This window comes from Lactuca saligna, chromosome 2, assembly GCF_052625555.1.
Source record: "Lactuca saligna cultivar CGN05327 chromosome 2, ASM5262555v1, whole genome shotgun sequence".
NCBI lineage: Eukaryota > Viridiplantae > Streptophyta > Magnoliopsida > Asterales > Asteraceae > Lactuca > Lactuca saligna.
In genome coordinates this window covers 33,476,196-33,500,458 of record NC_136418.1, presented here as the reverse complement: position 1 = coordinate 33,500,458, position 24,263 = coordinate 33,476,196, and the positions used below count along the sequence as shown (strand labels likewise).

Here is a 24,263-nt window from a genome sequence, read left to right as displayed (position 1 = left end):
ATCGGAACATGACATTCCGAGATTTTGTTATATAATGAAAAATACATTTCTTTAAGAAATGATTTGATAAATTCTTATCATATTCTATTTTGGTAATAAATTCCACAACTCTTTTAATCAAAGGATTACTTTAATTTTATTTTAAAAACATAAATTAAATCGGTATTTTCTGGCCGTGAAATTGGGGATGTCACAATTGGTATCAGAGCATTAGTTTAAGCGAACTAGGAATTTGTAAGATTTCTAGACTTAAACTTAGAATGCTAAGTGAAGATTGCGAGATGAGTTTCTGTTATATTTTAGACACAAGCACTAAAATATTTTAGGAAAATGCCTAAAATGATTTTATGTGCTAAATGTTGTATGTTTTCCATGTATAATATTATTTGTTTGGATCTATGGTCTGTTGGCGACCAGATCCGGAAACCTTATGTGTTTAGGATTCTAAGCGTTTGACTATAATATTAGAACTAGCATGAAAACGTTTCGGAGTGATATGGAAGATTTTAATATCTGTCGTGAATGAGGATGTAAATTCACCTTATTCGGTGTATAGATAAAAATGGCAAGAACAAGAAGCTGAGTTGGAAACGCAAATGAAAAAAGGAATCAACCACCTGTGATTGAGCAAGTAGCTGTTGCAACAGGAGCACCTGAGCCATTGACAATGGCTGAGGTAAAAGCGATGATTCAAATGATGTTGGATAATCAAATGGAAGAAACTAGACGTATGCTTTAACAGAATTGTGAAGAACTCACAATACCGATTGAATAGCCCGAAGTAAATGAAGGGCAGTCAGAAGGGGGAAATTTCAGTGGGATTGTTGGTCAAGCCAACCCACCGATAGTTAGACAAAATAACCAAGATGGAGGAAATTATGGAATTGGATGCAAGTACAAAGATTTTTTGACTTGCAAACCATCGACCTTCACTGGAAAGGAAGATCTGGTCGGAGTTATGGATTGGATCTCAGAAATGGAGTTGGCTTTCATGACATGTGGTTACAAGGGAAAACTACAAACCACATATGCAGTACATCAGTTCAGAGGTGGCGATGTTTGTTGGTGGAACACTCTGGGGAAGATCCTAAGCCCTAATGAGCCACTGTAACTGACCTGAGCAGAGTTCTTGGTACAATTCAAGCACAAGTTCTGCTCGGCCCAAAATCTGCTAGAGTCGGAGAACAAATTTCTAACATTGAAGAAAGATAACATGTCAGTTGATGAATACACTAATGCCTTCACAGACAAGATGGAGTTTGCTTTGCGCATTGTCCTAGACGAGCTGACAAAAGTTGACTGGTACGTAAAGGGACTCCCATGGGAGTACACGGTTCCAGTACGTCAAGCACCTACTCTAGAAGCAGCTATTTAGGCCGCCAAGTCTGTTGAGGATATAATCAAGGGGAGAACCGCCAGCAAGGTTGAAGTTGGTGATAAGAGAAGGTTTGAAGGAACTTCAGGTTCCAACAAGAAAAGTAAAATTTTGAAGTCTGATTCGAAGAAGTTTGGAGGAAGAGGAGGCGAAGCGAAATGGTGTGAAAAGTGCAAGAAAAAGCACTTTGGGAAATGTAATGAGGATGTGACTTGCTACAAATGTGGAAAAACAGGGCATTATGCCAATGAGTGTCCATCCAACAAGAGGATGTGCTTTGGATGTAATTGTTGGATAAGGAGTCTAAGTCCATAACTATTTCTGGTATGTACTTGACCCGACCCGACATGGTCCATTTGGGTTGCATGGCACCATGCAATTGGATAGACTAAATGAGAGAAATAACACTTGTGGTTTATTAATATATTATAAGTACTAATATAGTAATAATATTATTTAATTAGTGGGCTGGTATTTGTGCCATTGACCCTTGTAATGCATATCAACAAGTGTCATAAACACAACTATTATCCTACAAATATAATCTAGTGGGCTGGTATTTGTGCCTTTAACCCATAAGTACAGTGAAGAGACTCACCTCTCAGTTGATACTTAACTGCTATAGCTCTTACTGCCAAGAACACCGACGCTATGCACCAGCTATACAGTTATACCAAGTAATCCCTTAGCTCTTCTTCCAAAACTAGGAGTTTGTCTAAAGGTCAACTCAAGGCAAAAGTCAATAGTCAAAGGTCAATGTCAATAGTCAAAATTTTCCCTTCATCGAATCGCCACTCTGTAGCCATCTTTGGCCATGTCATGGCACCGAAACAAGACAACGGTCGATCCACCCCAATGCCATGTCGTGGGAACTGGGTTCCAAACAGCTTAATGTATTCAATTTTTCCCTTCAACTCCAAGAGCTTCAAAGCTCATATTTTGTCTCAAAAATGGTCTAGAAGGATAAAGTTTCCAACTTTATCCATTAAGACCACCCAAAAAGGTCAAATCTCAAACCCTAGGTTTAAAAAGGCTAAACAAGACATGGATTCATCCCTTAAACATTTATTCCAAAAATTCCTTAGCCCATTAACTCCAGAAGTGTTTCTAACACCAAAACTAACATAAAAGTTTGTGATTTATAGACATGAATGTCTTGAAGCATTAATGATTCAAAATAAGGGTTTTTGATAAAAATATCATGCATGGCACAAAAGCTCAACTATACTTCAGATCCAAACCAACAATCACACCAAATGCCCAAGAGATCCATAAATTTTCAAGCTTTATGATATCTCACCATTCCAATTAACAAGAACAAGAAGTTTATGGATCAAATCCAAGATCTAGCAACCCACCACGATAAACATCGAATCTTGGACAATTACAAGGGTCAAAAACAGTGCTAGGGTAAAGAATGGAGACTTGCTTGGTGAATCTATGCTCACTTCCTCTTCCTTCTTCCTTCAAAAACTTCCAAGACCACCAAAAAGAGCTTCAACAATGAAGGAAAGTGGTTACCATTTTTTCAATGCTTGGGGAGGCTACAGATGAGCAAACCTCAGCCTCCTTATTCCTTTATATAGGGTGCAAATCCCCAAAAGTTGGGTTTTGTTAAATTCAGCTGTCATGCCATGGTATATGGCCACACCGTGGCGAGTCCTTATATGGCCATGCTGTGGTGAGGCTCCACCATGTCGTAGCCACCCAAAGGAAGACATAAAATATACATATTAGCTCATACCTGAAATGGGTGTTACAACTCTCATTCATTTTGTCACATATCATTTTGTGGTTTATTTAAATTCTTTTTTTTTTTAACATATCATTTTATAGTTTTTCCATTTCATTAAAATTCACATAATATTAAAATATAACAATTTCAATAAATGTAATAATAAATTAATATCAATTTCTTTAACGGACTTACTTGCTAATTTCAAAATTTCTAAATTAAAGCTCCATCAGTTTCGTTTGTTTATTCATAAGTTATATGTTTAAATTTAAAAGAGAATAAAACAATTTAGTTTTAATAATGTAATAAAATTTTTATTTTTCTTATAGATTTAAAATTCTCATATATATATATATATATATATATATATATATATATATATATATATATATATATAAATATATTGCATTTTTCTTGAAAAATTAAAAGGTACAATAAATATTACATCACCGTGTACAATATATTGTATGCATACAACTCGATATGCATACAATAAATATTACATCACCGTGTCCAATAAATATTAAGCACATAACCACTATTACATTACACGGTATTCCCTTACCCTAATCTCCTAACGACACAACAGTCGCCATCAAAAAAAATTCATCCGTCTCCACCAAAAAAGAATCTCATCCATCTCCACCAAAGATGAAATCGACGCCCTGGAATCCACCTTTTTCGTCACACACAAGTAGCCCTAAATCTATCCCGTCGCCACGATCAACGATTTGGAGGAGCAAGTAAATTTGATCCGGGTTTGGAGCTTTTAGTTCTTATTCTCGAAGATCTCTCCGGCCGGCCGTTAGTTCATCATCTGCAACTGGATTTCCAGCAATGGTAGGGGCCACGATGGGCCCCTCTGAAGCTTCGGTGGCAAGATCAAATTTTTCATGCGTGGTCAATTGTTAGGTTTTGGTGTTCAATTTTTTTGTTTGACTGCATTCGTCACTCAAAATTTGGCGATTTACAACCTCAAAGATGCATACAATACGTTTTTGTTGATACAGTACATTTCCATTTACTTCGCGCTGGTGAGTTTCCATTTACTTCGTTGATTGTTCATTTTATTCAGCAAGGACGCATTTTTCCGGGTTTTTCTCTAAATATTATGATTTTTCTAATATAAAATGGCAAATATAATGGTTACTAAGTAAATCACTGTTGGATTATTTTTCAATTCCCCACTTCTTTTGAGAATATATCACTTCTTTTCATCTAGGCAACAATTTTTTATGCTTTTATCTTCTTTCCAATATTTTTGATGCATAATTAAATTATTAAAAGTTGTGTTTTGTTTGATATGCGACTTATAATGAATAATCTTGAGGGGTTTATTTGTTCAGGATAATAAAATATATTCCAATCCAAGTGGTGTTATTATGGGGGATCATTTCGTCTTTTTGGTTGATCGATTGCTCACAGAATCAACATTAGAGGCTACAATCGAAAGCAGCAACCCTTCAAAGATTTTGGGGAAAAGATGACACAGTTATCGATTATTCTTCTTCTTCTGATGTTGACTTCACTCCAAAGAAATTGGTTGAATGCAGAATATGTCAAGATGAAGATTTTGATTCAAATATGGAGACACCGTGCTCTTTTTGACACAATACGTTTTTGTACTGTTCTGTCTCTAATCTTCTTTTTCTAGGGTTTCCATTTGAACCTAACTATCTTTTAGGGACATAACATGTGAGGTATGTCCAGTGTGTGCATGTAGACAATAGCTTGGATTAGCTGCATCCCATATCCATCTTAGATTATAACTTCTTGTGCTTTTTAATATACAAACTTGATGTTTTCAGGGTGTAACTTCAACAAATTCAAGTACTATTTGGGAAAGAATCTGTAAACATAAGCTACCGGTTGTGGAACCTAGACAATCTTCATTTTTTCCTCAAGCAATTGATGTAAGAGTAAATCATTTATTCACTTTCAGTTAAAAAAATTATTTTGTTAAATTCTTTTTAAAATTTGAACAGGACTACATGGCTAAGCTAAGAGACAACTCAACTATTGGTTCAGTGCTTTTTGTTGTATGTCGTGGAAAGATAATTTATAATTTTATATAGTATTTGACTATTCTCAAATATTTGTAATTTCACATTTGCAATTGGCTGCAGTTTGAAAGATATTTAGGCATCGGGTTTGAAACACTATGCTAAGCTTCGATCCCCAATGCTCTTTAGTTGTATCAATATTTGCAATTGGCTGCAGTTTTCTTTCCCTACTCAAATTTTGCTCTAAGGACTTAGATGGTTATGCCTCTTCTTTGGGTTTTTGGTTCTATGAAGCAGAGATGATGGTGCACACTTCAGGTATGCTCTCTTTCTCTAACCCTATACAAATCACCATCATTTTGTAGCCACCACCGCCGCCCCTCTCGACAGACGGACCACCGGTCATCATCAATGCACTGCCTCTTTACATATCTGGTTTTCCATAATACAAATACACCATATGTCTTCTGCCTCCATGCTTTCCTATCACTAAAAAGTTACAAGCACTCATCATCTCTCTACATATGTTGTCATATGTTGGGTGGAACCAAGTTACGATTTGGGTCTGAACCCTTATATGAAGGCTTGGTATGTATTTTGACATCTATACATGTCTTGAGGTACGTATTTTAGTGCTTATCTTCCAGACCATACAAATATCTTCTTGCATTGCATCTCCTGCCCCAAGCCCTAAATTACAAAACCAGAGGTTTTGAATGAATCGTACCCTATGGTCGAATCATCCAAAACTATGTTATGTCTTTAAAATTGTTCATAGTTGGAATTTTTCCATTAAAGTTCCACATACTCTGTTTACGTTTTCTTATTTTGTGAAATTTACTATGTTTTTTGTGTGTATTTAAATGTGTATGTGAAACCAGATGAAGAAGATGGTTTTCTGATTTTCATTTTTGTGATGAAATCAGATTATGATTACGGTTTTACCTAAAAAATGTGGTCTCCATTCTCATAAATTCCTCTCTGAACCTACTCATTAGGAGGTCACTGAATCTTTTGTATATCTTTTTTTTTCATATGTTTAGGATTTCTATTTTCTTAAAGGAAATGAAATTAATGATGTAATTACTTAACTCAGCTATCAAATTGGCTCCAACATTGTTAAGGAAACTAGAGAAGTTGTTTGAATAGAAGTATGATAGCTGATATAGTTGAAATAGGCGAGCCTTAAGCTGATCAGATGTTATATATTTTTTTAATCACAATCTTTTATTAATTTTTGTATATACTTACTATTTTAATGATAATCCATTTCGGGAAACAACGGATAAACTAGCAAATAGACTCTAAACATCAAGTGAAAGGTGCAACAAATTTTATGTACTCTTTGTGTATTTGTTTTCATGTATTTTTTATGAAGTCTTTTACTTGGGTTTGATTCCTTTTTTTTAGTATGGCATTGTACTTTTATGCTTTGGGTTAACCTGAAACTACAATGCTATTTTATGCATATACCAAGATGTTAACTCAAAATTTATGCACTTTACTGGTGGTTTCAACCTTCAGGTCTATCAATCAAAAGGAGCAACATCCCAAGAAGCCTATGTCTTATGACCGATGTTATTCAGGCATTCAGTAGTAACATGGCAGAGTTGCACTTCAAAAGCAGCTAAGACATATATTGGATTTTCCTTTAGATGATATGCAATGCTATAGGTTCAATCAAATATGAGTGGTTTAATTTCATTTTAAGATTTGGTAATTGGTACTGAATACTGATGCATACAAAGATGGAAGGCCAAGAAATCAGTGGTTAAAGAACACATTCAATCTAATGTGTTAGCAAGTATGATAGAATATAGGTTCACGCGGAGGTGATGTTGGGACACATCTAACTTATTGATCAAGTCTCTTCAAGCTATTTAAGTTAGAAAGAAGTAAACATGTAATTATTATTTATTTCAGTAGGAAATTTCACATTTTCCTTCTTTTTAGAGATAAGTATCAATAATTGGATTTTCTGTTCCCTATTATGAGTCTTCACATGTGTTGCTTGATTGTATTTAATTAGAGTATTTGTATTTTTTGTGTTTGTATGTTCAATCAAAGGTTGTTGTAATTATTAGTTAAGCAAAGGCTCTTTAGAGCATCTGATCACATGTATACGCTTTATTTTTTCTTTTGTATTTAGTAGAACCAAAGATATCAATCAACAAGTTATTAAATCAATAATGATTTATGAATATGATAATAAAAACATCAATAATATGATTTTTATATTAAGATTGGTTAATAACATAAAAGTTCGGTTTTACCCTTTTGCCTACTTCTGGTTCATTATAGTTGAAATTTTGCATTTTTTTTTTTCATTTTTACCGTTTTGTGTATTTATGGTTGATTAAAACCTTTAAGTATGGCATAAATGTTAATGTTTGCTTATTTTTTGTTCGTTAAAACACATAAGTTTGACATAAATGTTCCACTCACCATTAAATTCACCGACACCGTCACCAAAAAACTTATACAAAATCCGGTTCAACTGTACATGTGTCATTAGAGACAAAACAAAGTACCATTTTTGTAAGGAATATTATATTTTTCAAAAAAAAAAAAAACTAATCATCAAAACAAAATCTCTTATTGACAAAAAACAATTCACTGAAAAGAAATTCATTCGTTGTGGCCGCTTCATTGCATCACCGTTTCCTATAAAATAAACTAAATGCAACAAATAACCATTCCAGAAAAGAAATTAATCGCCAAAAGAATAATCTTCCACCAGTCCATTGTGAAATTAAAACAAAAGCAATATATGACACCAATTAGGAAACTATTCCACCCCACATTTACGTACATAGCTAGAAACTATTCGCCGTAAGGAACTATCTAGCACAAAACAATCCGCTAAAAGCCTGAAACGAACTATATAACACGAATCGCCGCATGAAAACTATTTACTGAAAGAACTATCCGATGCTGCCGCATCGCACGGGTTCCCTACTAGTATATATATATATATATATATATATATATATATATATATTGTAAATAAACCTATGTAATACATAGTCTCACAACTAGTTAATATAATAAGAATTAAGGTCGAGCATTTAGTCTGCATAATCAAACTTGTCACATTTTAATAACATATCATTGTTTTTTTTCCTTATTCATACTATCATTCGGTTATTTATTTATTTATTTTTCTTTCAATCTAAACATCAAATACAAAACTTCAAATTTTAAAGTAAAAGTCAAAGAAGAAATAATTGATATCAAGAAGATTAATACGAACTTGAAAAATTACAAACATTGAAATAACTTGAACACTAATCTGTTGAATCTTCAGATTACATCTAAAACACATATTCAACACACACATGACACGTGAATGCACATAATATACAAAATTGAATTTCATATCTTATTTTCCAGAATAGTGAAAGTATCAAAATACGCTATACACGAATGTCTAGAAACCTTGCACATGATCGCGTAGAGTAAAGCTTTCACTGATTGGATAGGTAAAACACTAAAACCAGATAGTATAAATATATAGATTGAGCGTTAATTACTAACCTTGTGTACTTCATCAAGCCTTTTATTAATCCTTTTCATGAAAACAAAATAAAATCGAGAAGGATGGAGGTATATATGAACCATCGAATTTAAATTTGAAATTGATCATGAAGACATAGTGATAGGGTTTATGGTGCGAGAAAGATGAGATTTACAGAAAATAAGGAATTCAAATACGCGTTGGAATGGTTGAAGGAAAAAATAGAGAATCCACTTCGTAAAATTAGAGGGGTTGAGGCGATAACACGTGACATAAAATGATTCTTTTGTTAGCTACGGTTACAACCAACCCACTAGAAAATTGATACCACCTATGCACCATGTCATTGCTACCACATGTTCACTACCAAACCACTAACCCTTGAAAATGATTACCACTCCACATAATTTGTCTATTTTTTCTTTGAAACTAGATTAAATAAAAATAAAATTTTAAACATTAATAAATTATTTACATTAATTAAAAACCCATTACATTACTTAAAAAGCATATAAATTTAAAACCTAAATTACAAAAAAAAAAAAAAAAAACATAGAAAAGTGATTAAGTGACCACCACTTGTTTATGTTTTTTTTTATATTTTTATTTTTTTATATTTAAATTTTAGGCATTCTGGTGACCACAGTGGACACCACCGGCGACCACAACCTCCACCATTAACCATTTGTTCTCCTTTGTCACTGCAGGTAAGAAAGTTACAATATTGTGGATCTTTTTTTTTCTTGAGATGTTGATTTGTGGTTTTCGATGACAACAACCACCACCAAAGACCACATCCTACTCCGGTGACCACCATAGTCGTTGTTGGTAAGAAATATTCCAACTTTTCATCTTTTATTTTTCTAATTTTGCTAATTTGAAAACAAAAGTGATTAAGTGAAAAGTGTTAAATTATGTATGTCTGTTAGTGTAGTTTTCAATGTTATCATTGGTTAGTGTAGTTATCATTTGTTATCAATTATGTATGAATATGAATATGTGATTAAGTAGTTATCATTTTTTTGTGTTAATTTTGTATTTATGTTAGTGATCAAGTGATAAAGTGTTAAATTGTATATGTATGTTAGGTGATAAAGTGTTAAATTGTATATGTATGTGAGTGTAGTTATCATTTGTTACCATTTGTTAGTGTAGTTATCCATTTGTGTATGAAGACAAATTTGTGATTAAGTTTTGTCCTTTGTTTGTCTTAATTGTGTATGTATGCTAGTGATTAAGCGATAAAGTCTTAAAGTGTCTGTATTTAATTTTATGATAAGTGTTTAGTAATTAAGTGATAAAGTGTTAAATTGATAAAGTGCTTAATTTGTTTCTATTTTCATGATAAATGCTTAATTTGTTTAAATGCTTAATTTGTTTTGTAGTTGAATTCTTAATGAATAGTTGGTATTGGTTTATATTGTAAAGTGTTTCATAGGTAAGTGCTTAATATGTTTTTATTTTCATGATATTATGGTTTGAAAGTTTATAATATTGTTAACGAATTAATTTTAATTATTATGACTTTAGTTTAATAGGTAAAATGATTGTTTAAAGTACAATATTATAATTGAAAAAAAAGTGAATTGTTATAATAGAAAAAAAAAACAAAATAATATTTAAAGCACAATGCTATAATTTAAAAACCAAAATAAAATGCTATAAATATGAAAAAGAAGTGAAAATAGAATGCTTTAATAAACTAACTAATAAAAGTGTGTTGCTATTAAATAAAACCTAACTACCAAGGTTATTAATAGCAACGCACTTTTATTAATTTGTTTATTAAAACATTCTAATTTCATTTCTTCAAGAAGTCATGTAACACCCTGTTTTGGGTCATTTCATATTTTGGGGTCGTGACCCAAAGAACAAGTATCATAAGGCTTCAGACTTAGGGGGAACAGAGGTTTACTCCCATTTGGATGTGAGTAATGTAGATATGTGATCCAATAGTTTGGTTTGCGCTTTGGAGTCAAAGGGTAAAATGGGAAATTAGTGTTACAAACTTCTTTTATGAATTATGGATTTTAGTTCGAAGTGTTTTATGTCAAAAGTAATTAGATAGGGTTTTAGAGATCCTCAATACATTTCCGTGGATATAAAGAACATCAAAATCAGACTTAGAACGAAAAAGTTATGACCGTTTGAAGTTTAGGTGGTTTTGACCAAGATGAGTACGTTGGGCATACAAGGAGGTGTATGTTGGGTGTACTAAGGGAACCCTAATTATGTTGGGAATACCAGGAGTATGCTCCACGTACGAAATCAGTTCCCAAACCCTATTTTCGTGGTTTGCACCCTATTTAAGCACCTTAACTCCCCGAAACCAACTCCATTCTCAACCTCCACCCCTTCCATGAAACTCTAACCATAGTTGAGCCTTGTGAGCTAAAAGAATGTGTTTTTGAGTACTTTGGAGTATGCATGGTGCACCTTAGAGAAGAAGAAACTTATTGGAGAAGTGTTGGTTGCATTGAAGCTTGTAGATTTGGATTTTGTTCACCTTGATCTTTCTTCTATAGGTATAAAGTTTGAATCTTGATGATGCATTTGTTAGATCTAGCTAGTTTTGGGTGTTATGAGCTTTTGGTCATATTAGTGCATAAATTTTAGATATTGAAAGTTTGTGACATTGTTATGGATAAATTTGGAAACTTTATCCATCTAAACATCATTGTAATCTAGATTTGAAGCTTGGAGACTTGGACTTAATGGATTAAGTTGAAAAAGATACAAATTTGGTCCGATTTGATGCTTAAAGGGTAGATCTTGGTGGTTTGGACTATTATAATGGATAAAGATGGAAACTTTACCCATTATGGAGCTTTTAGGTTCCATAAAAATGTGATCTTGATCCTTCTATACCTTCTATGAAAGTGTCAAGACGTCTTAATGGATTAATAAGTTAAAGTTTTGGCGTTTGGACCCTTTTCTAGACATGGAAAGTCATAAAGGAACTTAATGACTTAGAATGATGTTGTGGGACAACGTGACATCCCCAAAATCACGGCCAGAAAGGACCGATTTTATTATGCTTTTAAAATATATTCAGAGTAATCTTTGATTAAAACAGTTGCAAAATTTGTTCCCAAAACAAAACATGATAAAATAGAATTTATCAAAGCATTTCATCGAGAGATGCATTTTCATTATATAACAATATTAGGGATGTCACGTTCTGATAAACAGACCAAAAGCATAAACAACACAATATAGACCTTACAACAATTACATATAACAACAGTTCTAAAATCAAAACATCTTGATAAGTCATCTAACTTATGCTCTCGCGCCACTACCGGTAATATAAACAAAACTGAGTGGGTCAGCTTGGGAGCCTGGTGAGCATATAGGGTTTTCAAGCCACAATAAAAAAATTATATTTAATTCACCAACCAACAATAACCCAATTACCCATTCCTGTTATCCTAACTTTACGTCCCTAAAACAACATCTATTACAAGGGACCTCATCTAGGATTTTCACCGGGATGGACATTACTGCAAGGTGCTTCCTCAGCAATAAAAGTCCTAAAGGCAACCATGAGGGGGATAGAGTACACCGGTGAGCACATCGTTCACAAACACCCACAGGTTATGAGCCTGATAGCGTTCCATAGGACTGTCTAGAAAGAGTCCGTGGTCGTCATCCATACTCCACTGGATAACTAGATCAACAACAACAACATCGAGGCCTCTCATCATTTTATCACACATCAACTATCTACCCATGTGTTCCACCCAACATATTTGTAGATAAAATATACATTTTTATACATAGTTTAAAACCTGTATAACATGTTCATTCAAAACACATTCCAAATAACAGATGAGACACATACACATAACACGTATTTCATAGAGAATAAATTATATCTATGAGTTAGAAGAAAGTGAATATACATTCACACATAAAAACAACCATATATACACATAACACGTATTTCATATCAAATACTTCATAATTATGTGTTACAAGAAAGTAACTATACACTCACTTGATTAGAAGATGATCAGACAAAGCTACGACTTTTAAAGTAGCATTCTTCGGTAAATCTAGAAGAGCTTCACACACCGGGCTTCTCGCAAGCAGAGCTTCGGCTCAGAAACTCTTTTCTTCTCGGGATCTTCAGGTCTTCAGGACTTCCTTCGGGTCTTGGCATAATACCAGGGCTTCGGGGGTATTTCTTTGAACGTAAATCGATGTAATACGGGTGAGAGAGAAGAGATTTGGCAACCACAAACGACTGCCCCTTCAAATCTATTTATAGGGCTGTTTTCTCAATTTTCACGTCGTGAACAATGCTCCCACGTAGTAGGCATAAACGTCATTGCATGCGTCATGGTCCACTTGCTCTGTCAGCCTCCAGAAGGTGTTCGAAGCCAGTACACATCGTGAACACTGTTTTTACATCGTGGTCTCTGACAGTTTTGGGGTTTCGCACCCCGAACTTCATAAATTCATAACTTTCGCATACAAACTCCGTTTTCGACGTTCTTTATATTGACACGTAGGTAAAAACAAGATATACAACTTTCATTTAGACTTGACGTCCGTTTTCGTCTGTCTTTTCACCGTTGGACTACTATCGAGGAGATATTCAATTCCCATTTAGATTGTTTCGGCTAAATATTGCTCGATCTCATATTTGAACTTCAGGTTGTACACTGCTAAGCCGAAACTTCGAAAAATCATAACTTCTTCATACGAAGTCATATTTAGACATTCTTTTTATGCATGCTCTCAGTTTAACATATTTTATGAATTTCGTTTAGATCACTAAGGATGAATACCGTTCTAACGTAAATTCACATTTTACGTCATTCAACATCGTACCGGTTCTGTCGCGAAACTTCGACATGTCATAACTTCTTCGTTATAACTTGAATTTCGGCATTCTTTATATATTCGGAAAACTTGTTACGACCACTAACACATCCTTCATAGATATCGAGTTTATCTAACATTTCATTTTGATTCTTATTTTTATCCTTAATTCATTTAAGTCACACAATTAAGCACAAAACACATAATACTCAAATAATATATTCTTATTATTTCCAAATGAGTTACAAAGGCTAACCTAGACTATTACATCATCATAAATTCCTAGCCTGGAAACACAGGCGTTACAATTCTCTCCACCTTAGGATGATTCCGTCCCCAGAATCACACATCAACAAACAAATGCGGATAATGACTCATCATGTCACTCTCCGTCTCCCATGTGAGATTTGACCCATTCATATGTTTCCAACGGACAAGCACCAATTCGACCATCTTTCGTCATAATTTCTTAGCCTTTCAGTCAATGATTGCCTTAGGTTCTTCAATCAACCTCTTGTTCTCATCAAATCTTAACTCAGAAATCGGAATTATGTTAGGAACTTCTCCCGTGAACTTCCTTAGATAACACACATGAAAAGTGTTATGAATACCATTCAGTTCTTCGGGTAATTCAAGATTTTAAGCTTGGTTCCCAACCCTCTAAAGACCTTTAAACGGCCCAATAAACCTTGGACTTAACTTTCACCTTTTACCAAATCGTATAAGTCCCTTCCACGGTGAGACTTTGAGCAAAACCGAATCTCCAACTTCAAAAGTCATCGGTCTTTGCTTATTGTCAGCATAGCTCTTTTGACGATCCTGAGTTGCTAACATTCTCTCCCTAATTATTTTCAACTTTTCAGCAGTTTAATGGACTATCTCCGGTCCCATAAACTGCTTTTCCCTAGCCTCAAGCCTACAAGACGACGTACGACACTTTTGTCCGTTTAAAGCTTGACAAGGTGCCATCTTTATGCTCGAGTGGAAACTATTATTGTAGGAAAATTCTACCAAAGGTAAATGTTCATCCCAGTTACCTAGGAATCTAGAGTACATTCTCTCAGCATATCTTCAAGTGTTTGTAACGTTCGTTCACTCTGACCATCAGTCTGTGGATGGTAAGTTGTACTCAAACACAACTTGGTACTCAATTCCTCTTGTAGACTTCTATAAAATCGCAAGGTGAAACGTCTGTCACGATCTAACACAATCATTAACGGAACACCATGAAGCCTTACAATTTCTTTCATGTAAGAAATCGCAAGCTTATCCATAGAACATTTCTCATTGGCTACTATGAAGTGCGCACTCTTAGTGATGCGATCAACGAGTTCCCAAATCATGTCGTGAACATTCTTTGTTTTGGGCAGTTTAGTGACAAAATCCATAGCAATGTCTTCCCATTTACCCATAGGCACATGTAACAGTTCTAAACTCCCGTACGGTTTCTGATGTTGTGTCTTAACTCTTGCACAAGTCACACACTCTACCACATGCTTTGCAACATCAAGCTTCATCGTCGGCCACCACTAGTAGGATTTCAGGTCCCTATACATTTTAGTGCTACCGGGATGAATCGAGTACATCGTCTTGTGAGCTTCTTCCATCAGAAGATATCTGACTCCTCCTGTCTTAGGTATCCAAATCCGATCTTGGAACACCTTCAGTCCATGACAGTTTATACCCAACACTAATGTTTTGCCCAAACGTTCCTCCTTTCGGTCATACTTCTCAGAAGCTTCCTCTTGAGCTTTCTTTATACTCTCCACAGTTGTCGAGACAACTTCTATTCTCAACGCTCTTGGCCTTTTTCTTTCGTGATTGACTTTTCGACTGACGGCATCAGTAACAACATTAACTTTACCAGGGTGGTAAATTATCTCACAGTCGTAGTCCTTAAGTAACTCTAGCCAACGTCGTTGCCTCATATTCAATTCTTTCCGACTAAATAGATATTGGAGACTCTTATGATCAGTGAAAAGTTTGCACTTTGTGCCATACAGGTAATGCCTCCATATTTTTAGAGCGAAAACTACCGCCGCCAACTCTAAATCATGAGTGGGGTAGTTCTTCTCGTGCTCTTTCAGTTGTCGAGACGCATATGCTATCACCTTTTCTCTTTAGGTCAAAACACAGCCCAATCCAACACCAAACGCATTGCTATAAACAGCAAAGTCTTCAACTCCATCGGGTAGAGAAAGAATCGAGGCCTCACATAGCTTCTTCTTTAGCTTCTCGAATGCTTCTTTATGCTTATCACTCCAAGCATAAGTAGCTCCTTTGTGGGTCAAAGCTGTCAATGGAGTAACGATTGAAGAAAAGCCGTGGATATCAGAGCCTTGGTTTGAGGGATTCATGCATACTCTCGAGTGTGTTTGAACTCAAACTGAGGATTTCGTAAAATTTTCCATAAGAATTTGATTTTCTAAGAAAGTTTTTAAAAGAAAATGGGGTGCGATGCGTACAATCAATTGAGCTCAACTAAGTTTTTCCAAAATACACACGTGTGTTATATGATTGATGTTTGATGTGAGTATATGATGATTGCTTGCTAGAATAAGGCTAAGGATCCGCTCAGTGTTGCATGGTAGGATGCCTAATTAGGAGAGATTCCTTTTGTAATACCGTAAATTTTCAAACAAATTTTTTTCATTTTTAAAACCACATAATTATCATTATCACATTTCAAAAACCATAATCGCCTCATTGTCAAAAACACAAAACCATAATTTTTTAAATAAAAATCTAGGATCCTCAAACATAACTCCATCTCTAGTGTACAATCAAGCCGACACCCTTCCGTGATCCTGAGAAGTACCTGAAACACATATCACATAACACGGTAAGCATGAAGCTTAGTGAGTTCCCCAAAATACCACACACATCTCATTAGCCTCTCATGGCTATATCTCGAATAAGACCCTATGGTCAATGTGTCATAGTGGATACCCTCCGGTCCCACAACTCGGGTGGACCCTCCAGTCCTAACTCAGTAAAGCTCTGAATAATACACAACATAAATCATAGAGACATACTGCATGATATCACAATACTCAATATAAGCATACAAGACCCTCCGGTCACACAAAGTTACCACTCATGATAAGTATATTGAGAAGACTCACCTCGTAAGTAAGCAAAGAAACCGTGTACCCCCGGAATGGTCTAATCTTCGCCTACATGCCATAAGAATCTCTAATTAAAACTTAAATCACAACTCTTAATGAACTAAGCTATCCCCTCTCTCTAACTCTTGGGATGGGTAAAAGACCATTTTACCCCTCCATGGTCTCCATAATCCATGTCTTGACCAAACCCTTAAAGTCAACAAAAGTCAACACTCGAGTCAACAGTCCATGTTGTCCCAACTCATCGAGTGCATCTATGCGACTTGTTGAGTTCCTTTGTTTTCTCAGAGATATAATGAAAGTCTAACTCAACTCATCGAGTTGAATCATCAACTCGTCGAGTTACAACGTGTCCAGACTCATTGGGGAAAACCCTAACTGACTCATCGATTCCACTCACCGACTCGTCGAGTCCCTTCAGTCCATTTCCTTATTTAGACGATTTTAGGCAGAAGTGATGTCTCATACTTTGGATCTAACCTTCTAAAGCTCACTTATCACGTAAAGCTGCAAGCTTTACATTCATGCCTGACATCTAGGGCTCAAAATGCCAAAACAAGCTTTGTAAAGGGTCTCATGCATGGAAACTTTCCCAAACATGATAAAGCTTGGATCTTTTGGCTCATGGGACCTCAATATGTCCAAATCTAGAGTCTCAACTCCATGAAAAGCTCATAACACTCTAGAACTCCAATAAGGATGTGAAAAGGCTATAAACTCTCTAAAAACGAGATCTAACCAAACAATGAGCAAGATGGTGACTTTTTACCTTCAAACAGAAGCTAGGAATGAATGAACACCGGATCTAAAAGCTCTTTCTCATCCAAAGTCTTTTTCTCTTCAAATTTCCCATACGAATGCACTAAAACTCACAATATTAGCCTCTCTTTCTCACATACAAGGTTATAGATCGATTAGGGTTTCTCACAGTGTAGTAGGGTGATAACGGAGGCGGTGATGAGGGCTTAAGGTCCTTCAAATAGGACACAAACCGGGAAAATTAGGGTTTCCTCACTCAGCTCCTACTCATTGAATCGGGGTTGTATGACTCGTCGAGTATATTCTAAAATCCCACAGCCATAGTATTCCCCAATTGATGAGTTGGTGCTCCCCAACTAGTCGAGTTATCCTGTGAAAATGAGTAAAATAAATCAAATGTCATACCTGGGAGTTAGGATGTTACAATTCTCCCCCACTAGAATTAGACTTCGCCCTCGAGGTCATCCTTCGGAAACAACTCGGGGTACTGCTCTCACATCTCAAACTTTGGGTCCCAAGTCCACTCGGACCCCTTCTGATGCTGCCACTGAACCTGAACTAATGGCACCTCTTTATTCCTCAGGACCTTCACCTTCCGATCCAAGATCGCTATCGGCCTCTTAATATAGTTTAGGGGGTCATCAACTTGAATGTCCTCTAAAGGGACCACTGTCGTTCATTGGCTACACACTTCCTCACCTGGGACACATGGAAGGTGTTATGAATCTAGCTCAACTCTGTAGGCAGCTTTAACTAATAAGCTACCTTCCCCACTCGAGCGGTCACTCTGAAAGGACCTATCTATCTAGGACCCAAATTTCCCCAATTCCTGAATCGGATTATCCCTTTCCATGGGGATACCTTCAGGAGGACAAAATCTCCAACCTGGAACTCTAGCTCGGATCATCCCTGGTCTACGTAACTCTTCTGATGACTTTGGGCCGTCAATAACCTCTGTCTGACCTTCTGAATCTGCTTAGTTGTCTTGGGCACTATCTCAGTGCTCCCCATTACTCCCTGTCCTACCTCTCCCTAACAAATGGGTGTTCGACATCTACTCCCATATAAAAGTTCGAAGGGAGGGATACCGATACTATAATGACGACTGTTGTTGTATGAAAACTCATCCAAGGTGTGACATCCACATTTTCACGGCCAGAAAAGACCGATTTGTTTATGCTTTATTTTCAAACCAGAGTAAGTTTTTAAAGAAAAGTGTTGCGGAATTTGTCCCCAGAAAAACATGATAAATATGTTATCAAGGCATTTTCGAAGAAATGTATTTTATTCATTCTAAAAATTTGGGATGTTATGATCGATACAAAAACATAAGCATAAATAGAACTTACATTCATTTACACTAGTGATTTACATCTCCTTTAATCTCTCAGTGTAATGCGGCTTCGAATCGGCACCTGTAATAAAAATAAACTGAGTGGGTCAGGTTGGGAAAGCTGGTGACTACATAGGGTTTTCAACCCAAAATAATAAAGTTATTATATTTTATCATCAAAAAATTAAGCCAATTACCCATCATCATTAACTTCTTTATTTATGAAGTATATACCCTAAGAATTATTTACCACTCATTCCTAAGGAATAGGCACGAAGTACATCATCGTCAGGGTTTATACAACAAGTACTAAATCCATTGTTGTCAGGATTTATCCAATGGGTGCTAAGTCCAGAGCTCATTTATCGGCAGTATTATTTCTGGTAATCCACCCGAAATACATGTCAATGGGTTTTTAGAGTACATCGGGTGAACATATCATTCACAACACCTACAGGTTGCGAGTCTGCAAGTGTTCCACGAACCATCTAGAATAATCCATGGTTGTCATCCATATTCTGCTAGATGATGGTTCCAACGTTTGGGTAAAGGCTTTTCTCACTTTTCACCTCTCACCCTCATTTCATGATCTATATCAACGTTCATATCATATTCCAACTCATTTTTCATCACACACTAACTATTTCATCTATCCATGTTTTACCCAACATATCTGTAGATAAAAATACAGATATAGTTTAAAACATGCACAAAACATTCAATCAACACCCATCTCAAATAAACAAACAATCTATATATATATATACACACACACACACACACATAGCATATATTTTATATAAAATACTTCGTATCTATGTGTAAGATGAAAGTGACTACACACTCACCTGATAAGATTGTAATTGAACATCACTTCGTCCCTTAAAACAATCTTTTTCGTTGAAACCGAGATGCTTTCTAAAAAAACCGGGCTCTACGCAAGTAGAGTTTTGACTTGAAAAACTATTTTTCTCGGAGACTTCGGGCACTCCAGGGTTTTCTTCAGGTGCTAGGATGGTACCCTAGGCTTCTGGGGGTTTTAGTGTAGTTTAAGAGAGAGTATAGGGTGGAAAAGTATAACTTTTGTAACACATTTCGGGGCAGCCTCACACTTCTATATATAGGTGGATTTTTGGTCTCTCACATCATGAGAATTCATTGCTCACATCGTGATCCATGGCTGATCATCTCCTAGCTTCACCATCTACATTCTAGGCTTGCATGGTGTTCGTTTGACTCCTCACATCGTGAGAAATCCAATGCTTACGCCTTGAGCTTTTGACTTATCTCTCCATAGACTTTGAAATGTGGCGTTTTGGCTAATCACGTCGTGAATATTGATGCTTACATCGTGAGCTCAGTCAGATTTAGGGTTCCTAACACATGTCATGCTCTCAGACAGCTACTTCTTCGGAATGCCATAACTTTTGCATACGAGCTCTGTTTTTGACATTCTTTATATCCACGCGTAGGTGGAGATGTAGTCTACAACATTCTTTTAGATCACTAAGGCTCAAAAGTACTTTATCATAAACTTACTTTTTACGATTCCCGATGTCGTGTTGGTTTTGTTGTGAAACTTTGACAGGTCATAACTTCTTCGTTATAAATTGGATTTCAGCATTATTTAATACGAAACCTTGTGACATTTACTAAGACTTAGTTAAGATTTTTTTATTCTAAATAATCCTCTATCAAAAATTCATTTTTTTGACGCTTATTGTCTCTAAATTGACTAGCCCGAATTTGCAGGCGTTACAACTATATCCCCCTTAGGATGATTACGTCCCAGAATCATCAACGAAACAGGGCTTGTATAATGACTCCATACATTATCTTTTCATCCTAGATAAATTGTAACTTCTATGTTCCTTCGAATGAGTATCTAAGTGTTAGACTTCTTGATTGCAGGCTGTGCTAAATCTTGCACCCGCTCTTTATCTCGCGTTGGACTTTCAGTCGTAACCTTCGAGTTACATAATCCTTACTGAAGAATCCTTCTTCTTCTTAAAAGAATTAAGATAAATTCTTTCCTTCATTTATCGTAGCAGACTGATGGTTTATGTTCTAACGACTTCTCATTGTATGATGCAACGCTTAGACTGAAGTCTCTTAGAGTTAAATTCCATAATGGAATATATCTTCCTTCATGTTCTAATGTGATATAATCACGTTTTAGCATGTAGCATTTCTAGCTATATACTTCATACTTAAAGGATGGTCGCGATACTTCTATTGATCGCTTTGATTATCTTTCACTTCAATCTTCTGGCTTAATTCGGACGTTACATCGATCTTGGTTCTCTAAACCACGTAACATACTCGTCTTAGTCGGACTCGATTTGGTATGACCACTAGGGTCGGAAAAACAATCATCTTCTTAGTCATTACCAAAATGATGGTAACAATCGTCTTCTTAGTCATTACCGAAATGATGGTAACAACATATTTGAACAAAACAGAATCAACAACTAGCTTCTTGGTAACCTTGTGACTTGTCCTGATCTAAGTGCGAGTGCTGTGCTTCTGGTAGTATAGGCCTCTATTACCATTCACACCTACTCATACTCGTCCCAAGTATTGTCTCGCAGTCCCCAAGTCCTAAAATCATAGAACAATTTAACACCTACAAATGTGTCCACATAATCATAACAATTTCCTTGGACTCTACCAGGACTTCTTCCATGCGTATCTTCAATAATCAATTCTTATTCAACTCGGTTAGTGATCAACACTTTAGACGATGTGATAACTCTATGGATTATACCAAAATTTATTTCTTTCTGCCAATCGAAAGTGTACTTCTACCATACTAGATATATTATTTATTAGATACATTCTAAAGACAAGATACCTTTCTTACGATATCTTCCGATATGTATCATTTACTATCGTAAGCCTTCTCCTTTCCTCTGTTTTCTTAGTCTATCATGGTTCACATCATTTCCTGAACTTCTTCCACCGTGATAGGTTTGGGTGCAAGCGCAACGAACGATGCATGTCCCATCACATTCTTAGGCTCAGGTTGTCGTCTTCCTCGGATATTTTCTAGTCTGTCTTCAACATGATGTTTTGTACACCCAAGTAGACGTTTGGTATATCGAGGCAAGAATTTAAGTTAGGAAAGCTTTATTTACGATAGACATTTAAATATCCTTATTACTCCGAAAAGTTACACGCCAGTTCTAATATCATAATTAAATGTTTAGAAATCTGAAAACATTAAGTTTCCAGATCCGATCGGCAACAGACCATAGATCTAATCAAATAATAGCATATAAAGAATTTTAGCACATAATATCATTTTAGGCATCTTTCCTAAAATTAACTAGTGCTCGTGTCCTAAATATAGAAGACACTCATCTCACAATCTTCTCTTATCATTCTATGTTGAAGTCTAGAAATCCTAAGAATTCCTAGTTCACTTAAACTAATGCTCTGATACAACTGTGACAACCTAATTTTCACGACCAGAAAATACCGATTTGTTTATGCTTTATTTTCAAATCAGAGTAACTTTTTAAAGAAAAGTGTTGTGGAATTTATCCCTAGAAAAACACGATAAATATGTTATCAAGGCATTTCCGAAAAAATGTATTTTATTCATTTTAAAAATTTGGGATGTCATCGTGAATACAGAAACATAAGCATAAACAAAACTTACATTCATTTACACTAGTGATTACATATTCTTTAATCTCTCAGTGTAATGTGGATTCGTATCGATACCTGTGATACAAATAAACTGAGTGGGTCAGGTTGGGAAACCTGGTGAGTATATAGGATTTTCAACCCAAAATAATAAAGTTATTATGTTTTATCATCAAAAAATTAAGCCAATTACCAGTCACCACAATCTTCTTTATTTTTGAAGTATATACCATAAGAATTATTTACCACTCATTCCTAAGGAATAGGCACGAAGTACATCATCGTCAGGGTTTATACAACAAGTACTAAATCCATAGTTGTCAGGATTTATCCAACGGGTGCTAAGTCCATAGCTCATTTATTGACAGTATTATTTTTGGTAATCCACCCGAAATACATGTCAATGAGTTTTTAGAGTACACCGGGTGAACATATCATTCACAACACCTACAGGTTGGAAGCCTACTAGTGTTCCATGAACCATCTAGAATAATCCATGTTTGTCATCCATACTCTACTAGATGACGGGGCCAACGTTTGGGTAAAGGCTTTTCTCACTTTTCACCTCTCACCCTCATCTCATGATTTATATCACCTTTCATATCATATTCTAACTCATTTTTCATCACACAATCTAACTGTGTCTTACCCAACACATTTGTTGATAAAAATACATATATAGTTTCAGACCCGACCCAATACCTAGGCGAGATGGGCTAAAGCCCAGGGCAACATTTTATAAGGGGCATCATATTAATTTTATCCAGTACGTCGTAGTTATATTTATGTTTGGCCCAAATAATTTAGCCCAAGATTTCTGTGAAGACGACACTGACTGGACTCTGGAGCCTGGAGGCAAGCCACATGCGTGAATCGACGTTAGAGATGTCATCCGCATTTGGAATGCCTAGAACAATGAACTTTATAGAAATCGAGGAGTTCGACTGCTTCTTTAAATATGTTCGTTCTAAAATAATCTCTATATTTTGATTTCTCTTACTCTCCTGTTTATGATTTCCGTTTTTGGCGATTCCTAAGAGTTGAAGTTCGAACTAAATTGCCAATCTCGTATTTTTTATTCCTAATTCTGATTTCTCGTATATTTTAGGACGATTCTACTTCAGTTGGAGGTTGATTGTTCAAAGTTTTAGGTATTTATTTGTTCTATTATCATATTATCCTATTTCTGATTCCTGTTTTGTTCAAAATTTACATGTTTGATTTCACATTTATTCTCCCATTCTTCTGTTTCCAGATTTGTAGTTTGCTTCAGGAGTAATTGTATAGCCTATAGGAGTTTAATTTTGTGCTAAAATTTTGAGTTCGAAACCTGAAAGAAGTTCACTGTCACGATTTCAAATTTATGATGTGTACTTTTTTCAGTTTCATGAGTGTTGTAGTTTATGATTATAATTAGTGGTTATCTATTTCTTATTTAGATTGAAACTACCCAAACTTTGATTATCGATTCGATTTTAAATAGTTTTATTTTTTGAAAATTGTAAAATTGTTTGAATCCATGTGTAATGGGTATTTTGCTATTCTGTGAACCTTATAATTTTGAACCTGTTAGCCTAAGTACCGGTGTATTTATGAACCGGTTTGCCAAATACTCATGTAAATTGTGAATTTGTGAATTAGTTTGCCAAATGCTAGTCCATTATTTGTGATTTTTTTGTTAAGTACTCATGTTATTGTGAATTTTGATTATACACCAGACATAACAAAAAATTCCGAATTTCAATATGAATTTGGACATTCTCTTCCCAAATACTAGTCCGTCCAGCTTATAAAATATATGCTGATTTTGTTTGCCAAAATTCTGTTTATGTTCAAATAATTTGATTGACCGATACAAATTTTTATTAAGTATTGACTAATTCCATAAACAAATTTATTTATGTGATAATCTTGATTGTCAAATTCAAATTT

General features: G+C 35.3%; 2 long non-coding RNA genes across 6 annotated transcripts; one reads left to right on the top strand and one right to left on the bottom strand.

Annotated features, from left to right (window-relative positions):
* The first annotated feature begins 3,632 nt into the window (after positions 1-3,632).
* Positions 3,633-7,104, top strand: LOC145030845 (uncharacterized). Of its 5 annotated transcripts, none has more exons than XR_013676722.1 (4): positions 3,633-4,144; positions 4,457-4,732; positions 4,919-5,023; positions 5,096-7,104. It is a non-coding gene; the product is annotated as an uncharacterized LOC145030845 (long non-coding RNA). The 5 variants fall into 5 exon arrangements; XR_013676721.1 differs by having other exon boundaries at positions 4,457-4,810; XR_013676723.1 differs by having other exon boundaries at positions 4,457-5,023; positions 5,096-5,149; positions 5,237-7,104.
* Positions 5,237-8,882, bottom strand: LOC145030846 (uncharacterized). Its single transcript, XR_013676724.1, has 2 exons — positions 8,651-8,882; positions 5,237-7,789 (listed from the first exon to the last, which is right to left on the bottom strand). It is a non-coding gene; the product is annotated as an uncharacterized LOC145030846 (long non-coding RNA).
* Between the last annotated feature and the right edge of the window lie 15,381 nt (positions 8,883-24,263).